The 19,114-nt window shown below is 38.3% G+C and overlaps 1 pseudogene; it reads left to right on the top strand.

The window, feature by feature from the left end:
• The first annotated feature begins 6,407 nt into the window (after positions 1-6,407).
• The window catches only part of LOC149198269 (putative WRKY transcription factor 19), a 29,558-nt pseudogene continuing 16,851 nt past the window's right edge, over positions 6,408-19,114 (top strand).

Genomic DNA, 19,114 nt, shown 5'->3' with positions numbered 1-19,114 from the left:
ATCACTTCTATAATTCCCTAGTTTTCTACATGACATTAGACTTAGTGGTTTAAGATTTAGACTACTTTTCTACAAGTCATTTTGGAGGCTTGCATCTAGCACATATGGTGTTTTAAATGTGATTGAGGGCCTTGCATAACATTGCTCAAACATTTGAATTACCATTAGCACATTTATGATGAGGGATATCCATCAACTAAGAGTTTCCTTAAATATTGTTGGTTAATTATTGCTCCTTGAATCATTGGTTCAACATGTTTGCATGTGTTAATAGGGTTTTACTTGGATTATTGTTTCATGATTTTGATTGGTGAACCTTGAAGTAGTACACCCACCCTTTGTTGCATAATTGATTTCCATTTTGGTGGATGTCTTGATGACATAGAAAAGTGGTTGGGGTTTGTTAGAAGAATGCCAATGGATACTTATAGGTTGGCTATGATGTGCCATGTTGTGAGTTATTTTTTTTTAGAGGAAATCACTCCCCTTATTTGGCATCTTCTCATGCATTTGGAGGCATTCAGACCTTGCTTGGATGGTCTTCTACATTGACACCCATGGTTTTGGTCACTTGGTATGTTATTTTCACATTATATCATACAGTGTCTCTTGGTTTGGGAATATCCTTTATTATTATATTGGAGAGTGTCCTAGCCTCATTACACAATCTCTTAGGGTGAACTATTTATCATATTCCTTGGGGAGAGGTGTTAATACATGTGCATTTAACCACGTTGGCACATAGATTGAGGACGTCCCACTTCTTTGAGGAGGTTATAACAACTTTATGGACAATTGTGGCACATGTTTCTATGGGATTACTATTTATGGCCAATTTGGTTGATCCTGGGAGATAATTCCCTAACATATTTATAGTATTTCCATTTGGAGGAGTTACGTTGTTTGTCTACAAGACTCTAATTACCTTGGCATATTCTTTGAATTCACTCCAATTGCAAAGGTGGTCATGACCATTATTTGCAAATATTTTTTTTGGATTACTCTTGAAGGATGAGTTGCTCTCTTCTTGGAGAAACAACCTTAAAATATTCTATTTTGGCCATGCATTTGGTATCTCTAGGTGGCTAACTACCTTGTCTAAGAGACTGCTCCCATTTTGATTTGAGTATTTATAGGTGAAGTTATCTAGCTACATGGGTTACCCACGAAGATCATTTTGATAGGGACTCTCACTTTACATATACATCTTGGACAAGTTTGTAGTTAGTGTTAGTGACTTAGTTAAACCTTAGCACTGCATATCATCTATAAATAGATGGAAAGACTGAAAGAGTAAATTGGGTTATAGAATATATGCCTATAATGTATGTCATGGATAATTATATTCAGTGGGAAAGGTACTTACCATTGGTAAAATTTTCCTATAACAACAATTACCACAATTCAATTAAGATGCCTCCTTATCAAGCTCTAGATGGGAGGCCATGTAGGATACCATTGAGTCGATGAAAGGATGGAAGACACATTAATAGTCATGATAGGAGTCTTTCAAAATGGAGGAATAGGTAAGATAGATTCAACGAAGTTTAACAGAAACAAGATGGGAAAAAGGGTTATGTTGATGCACATCAGGGAAAATTTTAAGAACCCCCCCTAAATTTATAAATATAATAAATGGGCGAATCTCCATGGTCTATAGGAAAAATGGAAGGCGATTTTATCAATAATATAATATGTTTTTGGCGAATCTCTCACCAAGCATGGCGAATATTTTACTCAATTATAAAATCTTGTAAGATCTTGGCGAGTCTTTCACTAAATAATAAAACTTTGTAAAGTCCTAATGAATCTTAGCATAGGCTACATGCTGGTTTAATTCCCCCATTTAAATAGGCTACCTCCCAGGTGAATACCATGGGTCAATACCATGTGCCATTTTGGTGAATACCATGGGTCAATACCATGTGCCATTTTTATTTTTAATAATTCTAATATTAGGGTCAATAATGGTTTTTTGCATGCTATTAATAACAATCTAGTCCATGGTATTTGTCCCATAGTATTTGGGGCATAGGTTTCACCTAAATATAACCCATTTTTTGAGTGTTCGTAAATATAAGGTGACTTATGGAGTAAATATAAAAAAATGTTTTATTTGTTTACCATACATCTCGTTTATTTATATTTTTATTAATTTACCATATCTCTTTTACAAATATGGCATTTGGCCCATAGGATTCACTTAAATAAAACCTCTTTCTTGAGCCTTCATAAATAGAACGAGGGTTATGGACTAAATATAAAAAGAGGTTTTATTTATTTATGATACTTCTAGTTTATTTATATTTTTATTTATTTACCATACCTTTTGAGTAAGTATAAAAATACGTTTTATTTATTTACCATACCTCCACTTCACTTATTTTTTTACACCCTTACATGTATATAAGGTGACTTATGGAGTAAATATAAAAAATGTAATATTTATTTACCATACCTCTCATTTATTTATATTTTTATTAATTTACCATACCTCTTTTATAAATATGGTATTTGGCCCATAGGATTCACTTAAATAAAACCTATTCTTGAAAATGGGCGAATGGATGCACTTAAATAAAACCTATTCTTGAAAATGGGCGAATGGAAGGTTGTAAGTCCTAATTTCAAGGGCTAAATTTACCTTTTTTACCCTCTCCCTTAAAATAAGGTGGGCTATTTGAGGTGATTTGTAAAAATGTACTATGATACAAAATATTCGCCCACTAAAAATTTAAAACCCCTTAATTTCGCCAAAGGGCGAACATTCGCCCCTAAAATTATCCTTGATGCACATAGTACTGATCGAAGTTTTAAATTGGGGGATCGAGTTTTTATTTTTTTAGTTATTCTTAAAACTATTCAGTTTGAGAAAGGTATGAAGTTACCACCTTGATTTATAGGACCTTTTAGAATCAAGGAGAAAATTAGACCAGTGTCCTATTGTCTTGTACTACCACCCCACTTGCATAAAACTCATGATGTTTTTATGTATCTGTCCTATAACATTATGTTTCTGATGAATCCCACAAACTCAACTGGAGGGAATTATAGGTCTCAAACGTAGGAACCATAATGATCAAACCTATATGCATATTATACCACAGGGCTTGAGAGCTCAGGCATCACTTGGTGGACCAAGTTAAGATACAATGGGACAAGTCTATACCAATATCTGCTACCTCGGAAGATGCAAATACTATATGTCACAATTACCACTCACTTTTGACAATTTATGATGTCCATATTGACTTAGATAGCTACCTATGCTAAGGCTCTATTTGTAGTTCCATGTTATTTATTTATGAACACTATGTAATTTTGATTCATTTAGTTGGATATGTGAAACTACTTACATAAATCATTAGATGGATTTGATATTGATGATGGAAATGTTTGATGTATGACCTAATGTATGACTTACTTGGTGATGAATTATCTAGTGCATGACTTATCAGAATTATTGTTGTTTCATGTATGGCTCAAGTGGATATGATTTATTTAATGAATGACTTAGTGAAATTATGATTTATTTCCAGTATGAACTGCAAGATTAACACGTGGGTACTAGAATTAATAACATGATGTTTAAGATCACTTATATATATATATATATATATATATATATATATATATATATATATATATATATATATATATATATATATATATATATATATATATATATATATATTGTTGTTGTTATATAAATGCATGAATAAGAGCTAACCCGCAGATTGGAAAGAACTATATGATAGCCAAGATCTACTCTTCCATTGGGGGAAGGTCAAGACATCTCATGAGGAAAGGTATAATGTATATTGTTCTATTACATTTTGTATCTACTGGATATGCACTCTTCTGACATGGGTAAAATATGAATGACAGGTGACAAGGCTACCTGACTGGATTATTCGATGACAAGTATCCAACCAGTGCTGTAGTGTGGTCCATATTAGGGCGTTGACCCTAGTTGTGAGGAGGGGTGGAGAAATTTCCCACCGTGTAACCTCCAAAACTGGAATCGTGGGAGGGAAGTGGTGGACACACTCCCCTAGACTTGTGATGACGATTGCCAGTTTCCTGCTGGGGAAGTTAGGTCGATATAGTCGGCGCTTCCACCATGTTGGTTTTGTCAGTGGTTAGATTGGTATAGCGGATGCCACTGTATATAACAGCAGAGGATAGATAGGGTGGGAACAGAAGTAGGTCAGGAGAGACAGGAGGATATAGATCAGTTGGAGACTCTTGATGGGAAGGAATGTCATTGTCTGACTTATCAAATTTTACTACTATAACTCTCTCTCCATTTGTTATGCCTTATTGCCAAACTTCTCTGAACTCTTGTATATTTTACACTCTAACTTCGGGACAAAGTTTTCTGAAGGAGGAGTGCATGTAATGCCCTATTTAATCTTATCTTGCAAATTTTACTAAGCTTTTAACTTTCCTTAAAATATCGACTTATAATTATCAATAAATATTGGTACATACCTACATTGGTGAAACTGTAAATTTGGTACTGATATAAATTTTGTTATTTACCTCCCCAAATTTTTAAATTTTGAGAAGACATAGTCCTCTACAATTCATTACCAAATTATATATATATTCATACCTCATTCCCAAAATGTCCTCTCAGATTTGCTTGGGAGAAGATATGGTCCTCTCCAATTAATTACCAATTTATATATTCATCTCTCATCCCCATAATGTCCTCTCACAATTACTTGGGAGAAGACATGGTCCTCTCCAATTAATTACCCAATTTTATATTGATATCACATTCCCAAAATGTCCTCTCACATTTACTTGGGAGAAGGCATGGTCCTCTCCAATTAATTACTAATTTATATATTCATCTCTCATCCCCAAAATATTTACTTGGGAGAATACATGGTCCTCTCCAATTAATTACCCAATTTTATATTCATATCACATTCCCAAATGTCCTCTCATGTTTACTTGGGAGAAGAGAAGTCAAATGTACAGATGAGGGAGAAGTTATGACATTAATGAGAGGTGGTTGAGGAAGAGAAGAGAAGGGGGCATAAAAGGGGAAGGATGAGGGGAGGAAGGGGATGCTTGGTCTTGCTTTTGGTTTTGGTTTGGATGGTTTTGGAGGAATTTTTTGAGAGAGAGGAGGGGAGTATTATTCATCTTGGACACACTGCATCTGGTTGGACTTGGGCTCGATGGGCTAGGGAACGTGTGGAGGTATCCTGGGCTAGGAATTACTTCCTAGTTGGCTAGGAGGTAAATCCAGTCGGTAGTCAAGAGGAGCGTTCCAGCAGGAGCATCAACTCAAGGGCATCTCCACCGGGCTATCGGTACAGGTATTTCTCTATGCATAGTTTACTCATGTAAGTGATTGAAATGAAATGAGCGTTCCAGCAGGAGCATCAGCTCAAGGGCATCTCCACCGGGCTATCGCTACAGGTATTTCTCTATGCATAGATTACTCATTTAAGTGATTGAAATGAAATGTTCACTATTTAAATTGTAGGAATTAGATTTTAAATGGTAAATTATCATCGTTTAAATGTCTTGTCAAAAAATAAATTATTGCCCTTTTATTGCATTTCAAAATTGAGAATTTTAGTTATGTAGAGGACCCTTGGATGGAGCCTCACAAGATCAAATAGAGTAGAGTTAATAGGAATTGTCGGGCTTGGTGGTGCTGGCAAAACCACCATAGCAAAAGAGATCTTTAACCATCGGAGATCAAATTACAAGCAAACTTACTTTCAATTTGATGTCAGAGAAAACGTAGCGAGAAAATCTTTAAAACATTTGAAAAGTATGATTCTTAGTGGCTTGGCTCAAGTGAATGTGCAAATAGACAACACTGATGATGGTATAGGGAAGCTCCATAGGTATCTTAAATCTTCTCATGCTTTCCTAATTTTAGATGATGTGGACCATCTTCAGCAGGTGGAAGCATTGCTTTTACTGGTGAAAGATGCAGTTCAACAAAGTAGCTTAATTCTAGTCGCATCTCGAAATAAGGATGTACTTACAAGCTCAGGGATTGCAGTGTTAGAGATAATGGAGAATATCTTAGAATAGTGAGTTGGTTCACAAGACCTCAGGCTAGAAATTATTTTCTATTTTTTAGGTTATGGTTCTAACTTCCCTAAAATTGTGATTACTATATATTGTGTAATGTACATGAACAATGTAGAGCGTTCTGCAGAACCAGACTCTCCTGGTTCAGACTCCCTTTCGTAGAGCTGACTAGTGGGGTTCATTTCATTTAATATACGACATTGAATTTTTATCATGGTATTAGAGCGATAGGGCTGAGAAAACCTGTTCACCGAGTAAGGAACTTGCCAGTTGCACCTAACGCGAAATCGTCGCAAGTATTTGAGGAAAAACTGTGACAATCACATTGTGAAACTTCTATGTATTTTCATTTTGTGGATCGTCACAGATATCACGTGTACATCTGCAACGATCGTCGCAACTTCGTGGTGGAGAAGCGCGATGACCGTGGTGAGAGAAGCTGAGAGAAGGCTGCGAGGTCGAGAAACAAAAAAAAACATCACAACAAAAAGATAAGGTTGCGTGGAGGCCAAGGTCTACCGAGAAGAAGACCAGAAGGAGGCCGTCGAAAAAAACATTGGAGATTAACGATCTCTATCTTTGACACAGATTTGGGGTAAATCCAACATTTTTTTTTACTTGTCAAATTTGTTTTAATTTCCAAGATGAATAATCAGATGTTTGAAGCATGCTTGAATGAGCATAACAAGCTAAACGACTACAATGATGCGAATTGTAAATTCAAGATGCAGACTCTGCTAGAAGTGTAGAGTGCTTGGACGATTGCAAATGGGGATGAACAGAAGCCAGCAACTGGATCTGCAACAGTCCCAGATTGGGAGAAGCATGAGGGTAAAGCAAGGATGTTGCTAAATATGTCACTGAAAGACTGCATCATACCACATATCAGAGAATGTAAATCAGCAAGCGAAATTTGGGGAATTTTGGAGGATCTATATGAGATCAGGAATACAAATCGTCTTCTGTTTCTGAAGAGCAAGATCTTATCCCTGAAGATGGAGGAGAATGAAACAGTTGTTGCCTTCATAGCAAGGATCAAATATCTAAAGAACAAATTGGGAGAAATTGGTCAAACAGTTGATGATACATATCTTGTAACAATTACCATGAATGGTGTGACCAATGACTACCAAATGTTCATCACTGGGATAAATGCGAGAGAGAAAATCCCAAAGTTTGAAAAACTGACAGGAATACTGATGCAAGAATAAGAAACAAGATTGAATATAAAGCTCCAGAGTGCCAATCTTGCATTGATGGTGAAAAAGAACTTCTACAAAGGAAGAGGAAATCCACAACAACAAAACGGAGGAAGCTCACAGGAAAGACCAAATCTGACCCAAGGTATGAATCCGAATAGAAACAACTCTATAATTAAGTGTTTTTATTGCAGAAAACTGGGTCATATAGCTAGAGAGTGCAGGAAGAAGAAATATCATGAAGAACAACAGAAGCAGAAAAGACATGCAGGTCATCTCACGAATGATAATCATGAGCAAAATTTCAGATTGTTCATGGCAGATCGTGATGAGAATGTTGATGCAGACATCTGGTATGTAGATTCGGGAGCATCAACACATATGACAGGGAACAAGCAATGGTTTGAATATTTTAAAGAAATCAACGACAGAGCACAAATCTACCTAGGTGATGATAGAAGTCATCAGATCAAAGGATGTGGGAAAATTTCTGTCATTTTACCTAATGGTAATATAAGACAAATTTATAATGTTATGTATGTGCCCGGTATAACAAAGAACTTGATTTCTGTATCCATGATTACAGATCAAGATCTTAAAGTTGAATTTTTAAAATCTAACTACTATATTAAAGATCTGTTAGATGGCATGAAGACAATTGCTACAGGAATTCGAACAGGAGGTCTGTACAAATTGGATGTAAGACCAGCACCAGTTCGAGCTTTAATAGTAGCGGGTTTGACTACAGAAGAGCTATGGCATCAAAGATTTGGTCATATCAACTACAATGATTTGTTGTTACTTTAGAAAAAGGAAATGGTAAGAGATCTTCTTATGTTAAAACAAGTGCATAATGATTGTGATGCTTGTACATTAGGAAAGATGCATAGAGAAGAATTCATTGTTTGAATAGAGAAGAAACATAGAGATATACTTGAATTTGTGCACAAAAATCTTTGTGGACCCATGCAAACAAAGTCATTAGGAGGTGCACTATATTTTTCACAGTTTATTGATGATTGCACAAAGTTTTCTTGGGTATATTTCTTGAGTAAGAAAAATCACACATTTGAATACTTTAAGGAGTTCAGGAATATGATTGAAAAGCAAATATGGAAGCTAAAAAAATTCTCCGCTCCGATCAAGGGGGAGAATACAGGAAGGATGAGCTTATCAAGTATTGTAAATATCATGGAATATTACAATAATTTACAGTACCCCATACTCCTCAGCAGAATGGAGTAACATAAAGAAAGAACAGAATGTTGGTGGGATGTGCTAGAAGCATGTTAAAAGGTAAGAATTTGTCAAATGGTTTTTGGGTTGAAGCATTGAATACTCCAATTTACTTAAAAAATAGGAGTCCTACAAAGAGTCTTGAGTTTAAAACTCCTTATGAAGCACTATATGGATTTAAGCATGCAGTAAAACATTTAAGAGTATTTGGGTCTAAAGCATTTGCCCATATTCCAAAAGAAGACAGAATAAAACTAGATTCAAAAGCCATCAGATGTACCTTTATAGGGTATTGTTCACAATATAAAGCCTATAGATTATTTAATCCCTCTACTGACAAATTTTTTGTAAGTAGAGATGTCATATTCCATGAATAGGATCATGAAGAATCTAATAAGCACAATGAGGAATGGAATATTCCGTACATGGTGGAAGAAGAAAGTGAAGAAACAGGAAACAATTAGGATCAACAACAGACAAAGGCAAACGATGAATAGTAGCAGCAACAGTAGTAGATACAACAACATCAACAACAACAGCAACAACAGCAGGAAGAAAAAGAGAATGATGATCAAACAAGCTTTGAGGCTACCCCACCACTTAGGAGATCAGGTAGGAAACCTCAATTGCTTGCAAGATATAGGGGAAATGATTTTATAACTAGTATGACGAATATTGTTGAACCTTCTAGTTATAAGGAATAAAATGAATTTAGCGAATGGAAAACAGCTATGGAACAGGAATATGAATCTATAATCAGAAACAACACTTGGGAATTGGTTGAACTTCCTAGAGGGAAACAAACCATAGTTTGTAAATGGCTGTATAAACCAAAGATTAATGCAGAGGGAACTACAAATAAATTAAAAGCTAGATTGGTAACAAAGGGGTATTCACAAAAAGAAGACATTGACTATGAATAAACCTTTGCCCCTGTAGCTAAACTTAATACCATCAGAATGTTGATTGCTTTAGCTACCAAGAAACATTGGATGATTCACCAACTAGATGTAAAATCTGCATTTTTAAAAGGAGAATTGAAAGAAGAGGTTTATTTAGAGCAACCTGAAGGGTTTGTCTAGAGAGGGAAAGAACATTTAGTCTGTAGGTTAAATAAAGAACTTTATGGAATAAAGCAAGAACCTAGGTCTTGGTATGAAAAGATTGATTGATGTTTTCTACAATTTGGCATCAAAAGCAAAAATGACCCTAATCTTTACACCATGCAAAATGAACAAGGGCGCATAGTGATTATTTCTTTGTATGTAGACGATTTGATCATTACAGGTGATGCTACATATTTGATCAAAGAAATCAAGCAACAGATGTCACAGGTATTCGAAATGACACACCTTGGTAAATTAAGACACTGTTTGGGTCTTGAAATCTGGAGAGATTCAGGAAAAATATTTTTGTCCTAGGGTGTAGGTTTTAACCCTATACAGAAATTACCTGCATACGAATTCTTAAACAAAGAAAATAAACAATGCAAGAGCATAACCCATAAAACACATATGCACAGAGATTTTTCCCTGGATCCCAAAACCGGGACTACCAGCTTGATTTTTCATTATGTTCCTTTTAATGTTACAATACATATTTATACATGCCGAAGCATCCAATACCATGGACCGAAAAACCATCACGTCCAATACCATGTGCGAAAATCATGCACAAAACTCGTGGAAAGAATATAACACAACCCAACAATCTCCCACTTGTTGTTTTCTTTCCACAGGGGGCCACAGGAGAGCTTAGTCATTTTTCCAGCCCTGAAACACCCATTGTTTCTCTACACCAAGAGAACTTCTCAGAGCTCACAGATTTTGTCAATGCATCTGCAGTATTCTTCAAAGTGTCCACCTTTACCAACAACACCTTTTTGTCTTCTATCATATCCCTCACAAAGTGATATTGAACATCAATGTGCTTTGTCTTTGAATGATAAGCAGGGTTCTTTGCCAAGAAAATTGCACTTTGGCTGTCACAGTCTATTCTTATATCTCCCTGTACTAACCCCATACTTGAACACAATCTCTGCAACCAAACTGCTTCCTTGCTTGCATGAGTGGCTGCCATGTATTCTGCCTCTGTAGTTGATAGTGCCACTATAGATTGTTTCTTACTCATCCAACTGACTGCACCTCCAAATAGGTTAAACACATACCCACTTGTGGATCTTCTCCGATCCAGATCTCCAACCCAGTACGCATCAACAAAACCATGAATATCCAACACTCTGTCCAATCCTGGTCTTCCTTGGTAGCACAAACCATAATCACTAGTGCCACGCAAATACCTGAAAACCCGCTTCACTGTTGTCCAGTGCTCCTTCCCAGGTTTTGACATAAACCTGCTCAATACTCCCACTGCATGTGCAATGTCTGGTCTAGTACAGACCATTGCATACATCAGGCTACCGACTGCACTTGCATATGGAACACGGGACATGTCCTCTTCCTCTTCTTGTGTCTTGGGACACTGTTCAGCAGATAACCTCACACCTACAGGAATAGGAACCTTCACCGGTTTACTATCCTGCATATTAAACCTCTGCAGTATTGTCTCGACATACTTCCTCTGGTTTAACCAGAGCTTCCTCTTTGCCCGATCTCTTTTAATTTCCATGCCCAAAATATAGTTTGCAGCACCAAGATCTTTCATGTCAAATTTGGAGGACAATTGGGTCTTTAAATCCTGGATAATTTCTTTGTCATTTCCAACCAGCAACATATCATCCACATACAAGACCAGATAAATAACACGGTCACCAATTAATTTAAAATACACGCAATGATCTGCTTTTCTTCTGGTGAAGCCAAGTCCCCGTATAAATGTATCAAATTTCTGATACCACATCCTTGGTGACTGTTTTAACCCATACAGAGAATTCTTTAACTTGCATACCAGTTATTTCTTACCCTTCACCACAAAGCCTTCAGGTTGCTTCATGTAGATTTCCTCTTCCAAATCCCCGTGAAGAAATGTTGTCTTCACATCCATCTGTTCTACCTCAAAATCAAAAGCAGCAGCAACAGATAAAAGTAATCTAATAGAAGTTACCTTGGCAACAGGAGAAAAAATATCACCAAAATCAATTCCCGGCACCTAGTAATAACCTTTTGCTACCAACCGAGCTTTGTATTTCTCCACCTTTCCTTCTGCATTAGTCTTCTTCTTGAACACCCATTTGCTGCCAATGGGTTTCCTTCCAGCCGGCAACTCTACCAGATCCCAAGCCTCATTTTTGTGCAAAGATGCCATTTCATCAACCATGGCCTCTTTCCAGAGTTTTCCATCCTATGAATCCACTGCTTCCTTCACAGTTCTGGGATCATCATCAGTAACAGACAAAGCAAAATTTGAACTGAAAGCAGATGGACTATACCTTTCTGGCTGCCTTCTTTCTCGACCTGATCTTCTCACAGCCGGAGTTTGTGGCTCTTCATCTTCTGATTCCTCCTCTGCTGCAGAGTCTGATTCTTCCTCCTTTGGCTCAAACTCTATCTTCTCAGGTTCCTTTGGTTGGACTTCAGATTGAATAACATCTTTTACCTCTCTGAATACCACATCTCGGCTGTACACAACCTTCCGTGTGACTGGGTTCCAAAGCTTATAACCCTTTAAACCATCCTTATACCCAATAAATATGCACTTTTCAGATTTACTATCCAACTTGGTTCGTTTCTCCATTGGAACATGTACATATGCATCACATCCAAATACCCTCAGATGTGAAAGAGAGGGTTTCTTACCAGTCCATACTTCTTATGGAGTCTTATCCTCCAACGCTGATGAGGGTGATCTGTTGATCAGGTAACGTGCAGTATCCACCGCCTCTGCCCAAAATTCCTGTCCTAACCCGACACCATTGAGCATGCTTCTTGCCCTTTCCATCAACGTCTTGTTCATTCTTTCTATGACTCCATTTTGCTGAGGTGTATATGGAGTAGTCTTTTGCCGTGCTATACCACACTTCTTACAAAATTCTTCAAATTCCTTGCTACAAAATTCTCCACCATTATCTGTCCTCAGCACCTTTATCTTCTTCTCTATCTGATTTTCCACCAAAGCCTTAAATTCTTTAAACCTGTCAAAGACTTCAGATTTCTTCTTAAGGAAATATATCCATGTATTCCTTGAGAAGTCATCTATGAATGATACATAGTACACAGACTTACCTAGTGATGGAACCTTCACAGGTCCAAACACATCACTATGCACAAGCTCTAGTATTTGTTTCGTCCTCTTACCACCAGAGGGGAAACTCACTCGATTCTGCTTCCCATACACACAATTTTCACAGAAATCAAAATCCAGAGAGCTATCATTCATACCTTCTACCATACCTTTACTATGAAGTATTTGAAGGCCCTTCTCTCCAATATTTCCAAGCCTTTGATGCCACAACATGGTCTTCTCTCCAGAGACCACTAGATTTTCTACTCCATTTTCAGGAACCATAGAACTATTGCACCCATCAACAACAGTGCTACCTTGCAGTTTGTACAAAGTTCCAGTCCAAACTCCCCGCATCAATATCAGTGCTCCTCAAACCATCTTGCAGGTATCTTTCTCGAACACCGTCTTTACACCTGCATCATCCAACTTGCTTACAGAAATCAGATTTCTGGCCAATGCAGGAATATGTAGAACACCCGGAAGTGTTCTAACCCTTCCACCTTGCAACTTCAACTTTACTTTTCCCCGACCAATGATTCTAGCCTTCCTATCATCTCCTAAGAAGACATCACCACCATCGTATTTCTCATACTCGCAGAACCACTCTCTATGGGGAGCGAAGTGAAAGGATGCACCTGAGTCAATCAACCATGCCTCATGATCTACATGTGTACTTGAAGAAGCCAAGTACACATCCCCACCTTCATCTGAGGTGGTTTTCGCCTCTGCAGAAGGAGCATCATCAGATCCATTTCCTTTATCAGGAGCTTTAGATTTACAATCCCTTCTGAAGTGTCCTTCCTTTCCGCATTTCCAGCACACCACCTTTGTAGGTTTTCCTGGAGATTTAGATCTCCCTCTAGATTTAGATCTCCCACTCGATGACTTATTTTTGTTTCTGTTCTGGGACCGTCCTCGTACAGACAAGGCATCACCATTCTGGTTGTCCATATTCTTCCGTCTCATCTCCTCCGTCAGCAAGGCTGAGACTATTTCATCAAACTGCAAAGCAGTTGCATTGCTACCTATTGCAATAACCAGACTATCCCACGAATCTGGTAGAGAACACAATAGACTGATGCACTTATCTTCATCTGAAATTTTAATATCAATAGATAATAACTGACTTACCACAGTATTAAACGCATCCAAATGCTCTGTCACCGAGTCTCCATCTTTCATCCTCAGGTTATACAGCTTTTTCGCAGGAACAATTTATTCACCAGAGACTTAGATTGGTACAAAGTCCCTAACTTGACCCACAAAGCCTTCACCGTAGCTTCCCCTGATACATTCAACAATACTGAATCTGAGACACACAATCGTATTGTGCTCTTTGCCTTCCGATCCAGCTTCTTCCATTCTTCATCGGTCACTCCCGATGGTTTAGTACCCCGATCTACCGCGATCCACTGATCTTTATCCACCAACAGATCCTCCATCTTGAGTTTCCACAACTCAAAATTCTGACCATTGAACTTCTCAATCTCGATCTTTCCACTGCTCGCCATCTTCTTTCACCACCAGAATCGATCTCGCAGATCTCCCACTGAACAGGGTCTACCACAGGCCCGAGCGAAACCCCTCAGCAACAAAGGCGTCCCCTTGAAGCCAAAACAGCTCCGATACCAAATGTAGGTTTTAACCCTATACAGAAATTACCTTCATACGAATTCTTAAACAAAGAAAATAAACAATGCGAGAGCATAACCCATAAAACACATATGCACAGATATTTTTCCCTGGATCCCAAAACCGGGACTACCAGCTTGATTTTTCATTATGTTCCTTTCAATGTTACAATACATATTTATACATGCCGAAGCATCCAATACCATGGACCGAAAAACCATCGCGTCCAATACCATGTGCGAAAATCATGCACAAAACCATAGGTAGGTTCGCCCAACCTAATATAGGGTCCAAAAAGAATATAACACAACCCAACATAGGGAAAGTATGTCAAAGGACTATTAGAAAGATTTAGGATGGATCAATGTAAGCCTACAATAGTACCATTACAACAGAACATCAAACTACAGAGTGAGGATGGATCTAAAGAGGCAGATGCGACACTTTACAGACAACTAGTTGGGAGCTTAATCTACCTGACCACTACTAGACAAGATTTGGCTTATGCAGTCAGTGTGCTAAGTCAATATATGTCTGTTGATGCCCCGAAATTCGTTGCAACAACATCGGGGAAACCACCCGGTCCGGAACTTAGTGCAGCTCCTTTTCCGTTTGGAATAGTGGCTCCGACTGGGGATAATGGGACTAGTTTCCCAAAGATTATAAGTAAACGGGATGGATGGATGATTTTAGGATATGAAGTGATAATAAACAAATAACTAAACTATGAAAGAAATATAATAACTATAAGCTAATCCCGGGACTTATCGATTCAGACAATGCAGCGTTTGATAACCTATGCTTAATGGCAGGCATATAGATGTCACTAACAGTAAGCATAAATGTTTAAACCATTTAAGATTACTCTGCATAAATAGTTATGCAGAGCGATAATAGCGAATTACTGCACTCAGTCATTTATATCATTGTTACATACATGAGTGAAAGAGATAAAAAATCACAAGACATTCAATAGTGATATGAAATGTAAATTTGTTGTTATATCGCATACATGTAATCAATAATAGCAGAGTAATAACACAACAATTTATATAACAGAAAAGAGAACAGATACAGATAATAGTACCATGCAAGCTGTTTGATCAATCCAATATATTAATCGCTATGTCGCGGTCCTTCCTTCCAACCAGAAAGCATCCCAAGCAAACGACAATAGTGCACAATTTACTTAAAACAACATTCCAAGTAAAATTAAGGACCAGTGGTCGAGTTTCAAAAAGAATATAGACTGAAGCACAATAGTGCAAACTTCAGCCTTTTAGTCTTTTACAAAATTTTACGACCCTTTCCAAAACAATGAAAGGGTCTATAAATACTATACTAATCTAAAAATATCTAAATATCTAAAACTGAAAAACAACTAAATCGGCATTAACAAATATCATTGTCCATTTGGATGATTCGGCAATCGGCGATGATGCTTCAGGCAGAGGTCTCTTTGCCTTTACTCCTTCGCTGACATATCGCCAGCATTGGCTCTACTTCTGGTGGAGTATTGAGGCGCGAAGTCAGCTGTGCATCGTATTTGGCATCTTGGAAATCGGCAATCAGGTATCGGAGAGCGTCGGTTAGGCAGTTAAGAGCCGACCTTTGAGAATGCGGTTTAATCAGGAAAAGCCAGTATGCGTCGGCGGTCAAGGTATTCACTCCAGCAATTAACCGCCCTTGTGCTTCCAGCTCAGGATAATTCTTGTGCTCCAGCATATTTGCGGTTGTTATGTTTCCAGGTGTGCATTGTGAAATCATGTTTGCCAGATACAATGTATCATTGACTAGATTGATCATGTTTTTGGAAATTGTTTTGCACCTGGATGCTGCCCTTTCTGCCTTCATTACCTGTGTGTTCCATTCCATAAAAGGTATGTCTTTATATGTTACACAGATTCGGGAAAAATTTGACGCTTTACCTTCTGGAGTGTCTTGCCATTCAATATAATCTGTTATATCTTCTTCGGCCTGATCCAAGTTACTCTTGGCTTTCTCGATTTGCTCACATACTGCTGTAGATGTGTCACAGAGTATCTCAGCTTCGACTAGTTGTTGACACAAGAGTCTGGTCTGAGATATCAATGCGCCGTTTATTAGAATTGCTTCTGTTCTGAAATCATCAATACTCTTGGCACTTTTGATACTTTCAAGCTGTGCTGACAGCTGAATTATCTGCTCCTCTTTAGATTTCAACAACAGCTCATTCGCTGCCTCCAACTGGGATAGTGCTTCTGACAATTCTTGTGCCTTTTGAATGTCACTTTGATCTATCCTCAGTTTTTCAATTTGCTGGGTTAACAAATGATTTTCTTGTTGTTGGACCAGCAATTGTTCTTCTGCCTGTGCTGCCTTATTCCTTGCTTCTATCACTTCCGTTTGTAATGCGTAGACCTCATGCTCTTTAGTCTTCAAAAGAAGACTCACTTCGGATGCTTTGTCAATGGTTGCCGCTGAATAAGCTCCCGCAAATTGCGACAGCTTTGTCAGATCTTCAGAGGGACTTAATTCTCCCTTCCAGACGACATTGCCCGTGACTGTTTGCTCATTTGAAACAGAAGGTTGATCAATCCTTCGTCTCTTCCTTGAGCGTCTTACAACGGCTCTATGCTTAGGGCTGTAGAAAATGTCTAGCGGAGGAATTTCCTCTACCTGAAGATCAATTTGATCAACTGGGCTTTGAGTAATTTCCTCAACACTTTGTACCATGGGTGGGCCGCTGGTTCCTTCAAGAACCGGAGAAAGAGTAGTATCGGGAGTCTTTAAGGCATCTGAGTCTTTGGAGGCTTCTTTACCACTTATAATGGAATCCAATTGATTCCATTCTTTAATCAATTCAGTATCAACAGAGATTTGCTTACTCTGTTTCTCCTTTTCAATCCTCTGCTGTTCCTCGAATGCCTCCCGCTGTTGCTCCTCTTGTGCTCTTCGTTGCTGTTCCTCCAATTCCTTTTTCTGCCTATCTTCCAGTTCTTTCTTTACTTTTTCTTCTTCCTCTCTTTTCCTCTGTTCTTCTATCTCCCTTTGTCTTCTTTGCTCTTCTTGCTCCCTTTGCCTTCTTTGCTTTTGTTCAATTTGTGCTTTTTGCTGCCTTTCTATTTGTTCTCTTCTATGCCTTTCTGCCTGCAGCTTGTTTTGATTTTCCTCCTGTTCTCTAATTGTAACGGGAGGTGAATTTATTTCTGGCTGATCAGGCTCGCTTGAGGATGAAGTTGGGGTTGTGGATAATAACTTTAGAGGCAAAGTTTACAACCTTTGCTTTCTAAGTTTATTAAATTCAGTTAATTCCACATCTTCATATCTCATCTCAGCAAGTTGTTTGACTTGGCTTATTGAATCAGCGCCCATGAACAGGTCGTCAAACTGGTCTTCTTGATGAACAACCTTTGTCAGCTTAGCCTGTTCCAAGGCAATGAAAGCAGTCTTTTTCGGGTCATAGAGTCTGTTGGGAATAGAAGCTAGAGATAGCATTTGGAGTTTTGCTGCTTCCTTTTCTGCATGCTTATAATTTAGCAGCGTATAAACTCCAATTCTTAAAGGAAAAGATGGCCATCCTCTCTTCTTCTCCTCTTTGAGAGTTTGGGTGACACCTTCAGACATGATCTGATAGGAGATTTCTCGGGCTAACAATTTGTCTGGCATGTATAAGGGGAGAACATGTGGCCTGGCCTTGCTTCCAAAAACTCTGATATAAGAAAAACATTCTTCGCCGAACCAATGGGCTACGGCTGGTAGGTCAAAAGAGGCTTCATAGGAAATCCTGGGGATAGGTCTGTCAAAAATAGAATAGTGAACGGGAACCATAAAACCATTGCAAATTTGATACAAATGGTCTTTGTGAGAGGGTTTCCACAATTTACGATGATACAAATGAATAGGTGTTGGGTCATGGGTTGTCCATCTCCAACCAAGGACAGGAAACTCAGAATTAAAACAAAGGGCATCCATAATGTAGGCAGAGTAATAGAAAGGTGGGATTTTTCTCTCAGTGACTCTGGTTTTGGCCCTAAACTTACGAATAGCTAAGACCAACTTATCCGACAGGATAGTGGCCCAATCCATAATTATACTATTGACGGCCGCTTCCATTAAGGGAACCATATCAACATGGATATTTGCAGAATCATGAAATCCCCACAATCTACACATCATAATTCCAGCATAGCAGTAAGGTGAAGCCAAAGAAGCATTGGAGTACTTACCCGACATATCCTGCTTGTGTTTTGTTGGATTTTGCCTCCAATCTCGGAGAGGTTCGGATGGTGATTCATTCTCTCTGGCGAATTTCTCCACAAATGCTCTGTTATAGACTTGCTCGGGATTGGGCAAATGATACATTCGTCTCAAGTCGTCAGGCTTGAAGGAGCCGAAAATCCTTCCATCCTTAGTAAGGAAGGTTCTATTAGTGAGAGGAATTTCTTCAATTGCCCAACGTACCACATCAGTATAAGGCAAGACTTGTTCCCTGGCTGCTATTCTGTGCAGAAAGGAGTCAGCCAAATCTTTAAGAGTTGCCTCAGACTTTCTTAGTTCATCCACACTTGCCTCCGTTACTGTCGCTTCTGGTTGTTCTCCTTCTAGCAAATTGTATGTCCCTTGCCATGTAGTACCAGGAAGACCAGTGCATGTAGTATCTGAGATTAAGCCTTTCCTTGAAGCTGTAGCAGCTTGGCCTGAGGCAGGTGTCGCAGTAGAACCTGCCACCTTCTTGAACTTCTTTCCCATCATATTCAGACTTCTCTCGGTAGTTGAATTCTACACAAGTGCAAGAGAAATCGTAACAAAGAAAT

The sequence above is a fragment of the Pinus tabuliformis genome, chromosome 2_2, assembly GCF_031772625.1.
Source record: "Pinus tabuliformis cultivar Carrire ecotype Pingquan chromosome 2_2, CPIR1, whole genome shotgun sequence".
In the NCBI taxonomy this organism is placed as follows: domain Eukaryota; kingdom Viridiplantae; phylum Streptophyta; class Pinopsida; order Pinales; family Pinaceae; genus Pinus; species Pinus tabuliformis.
This window is presented reverse-complemented; position numbering and strand designations above follow the sequence as displayed.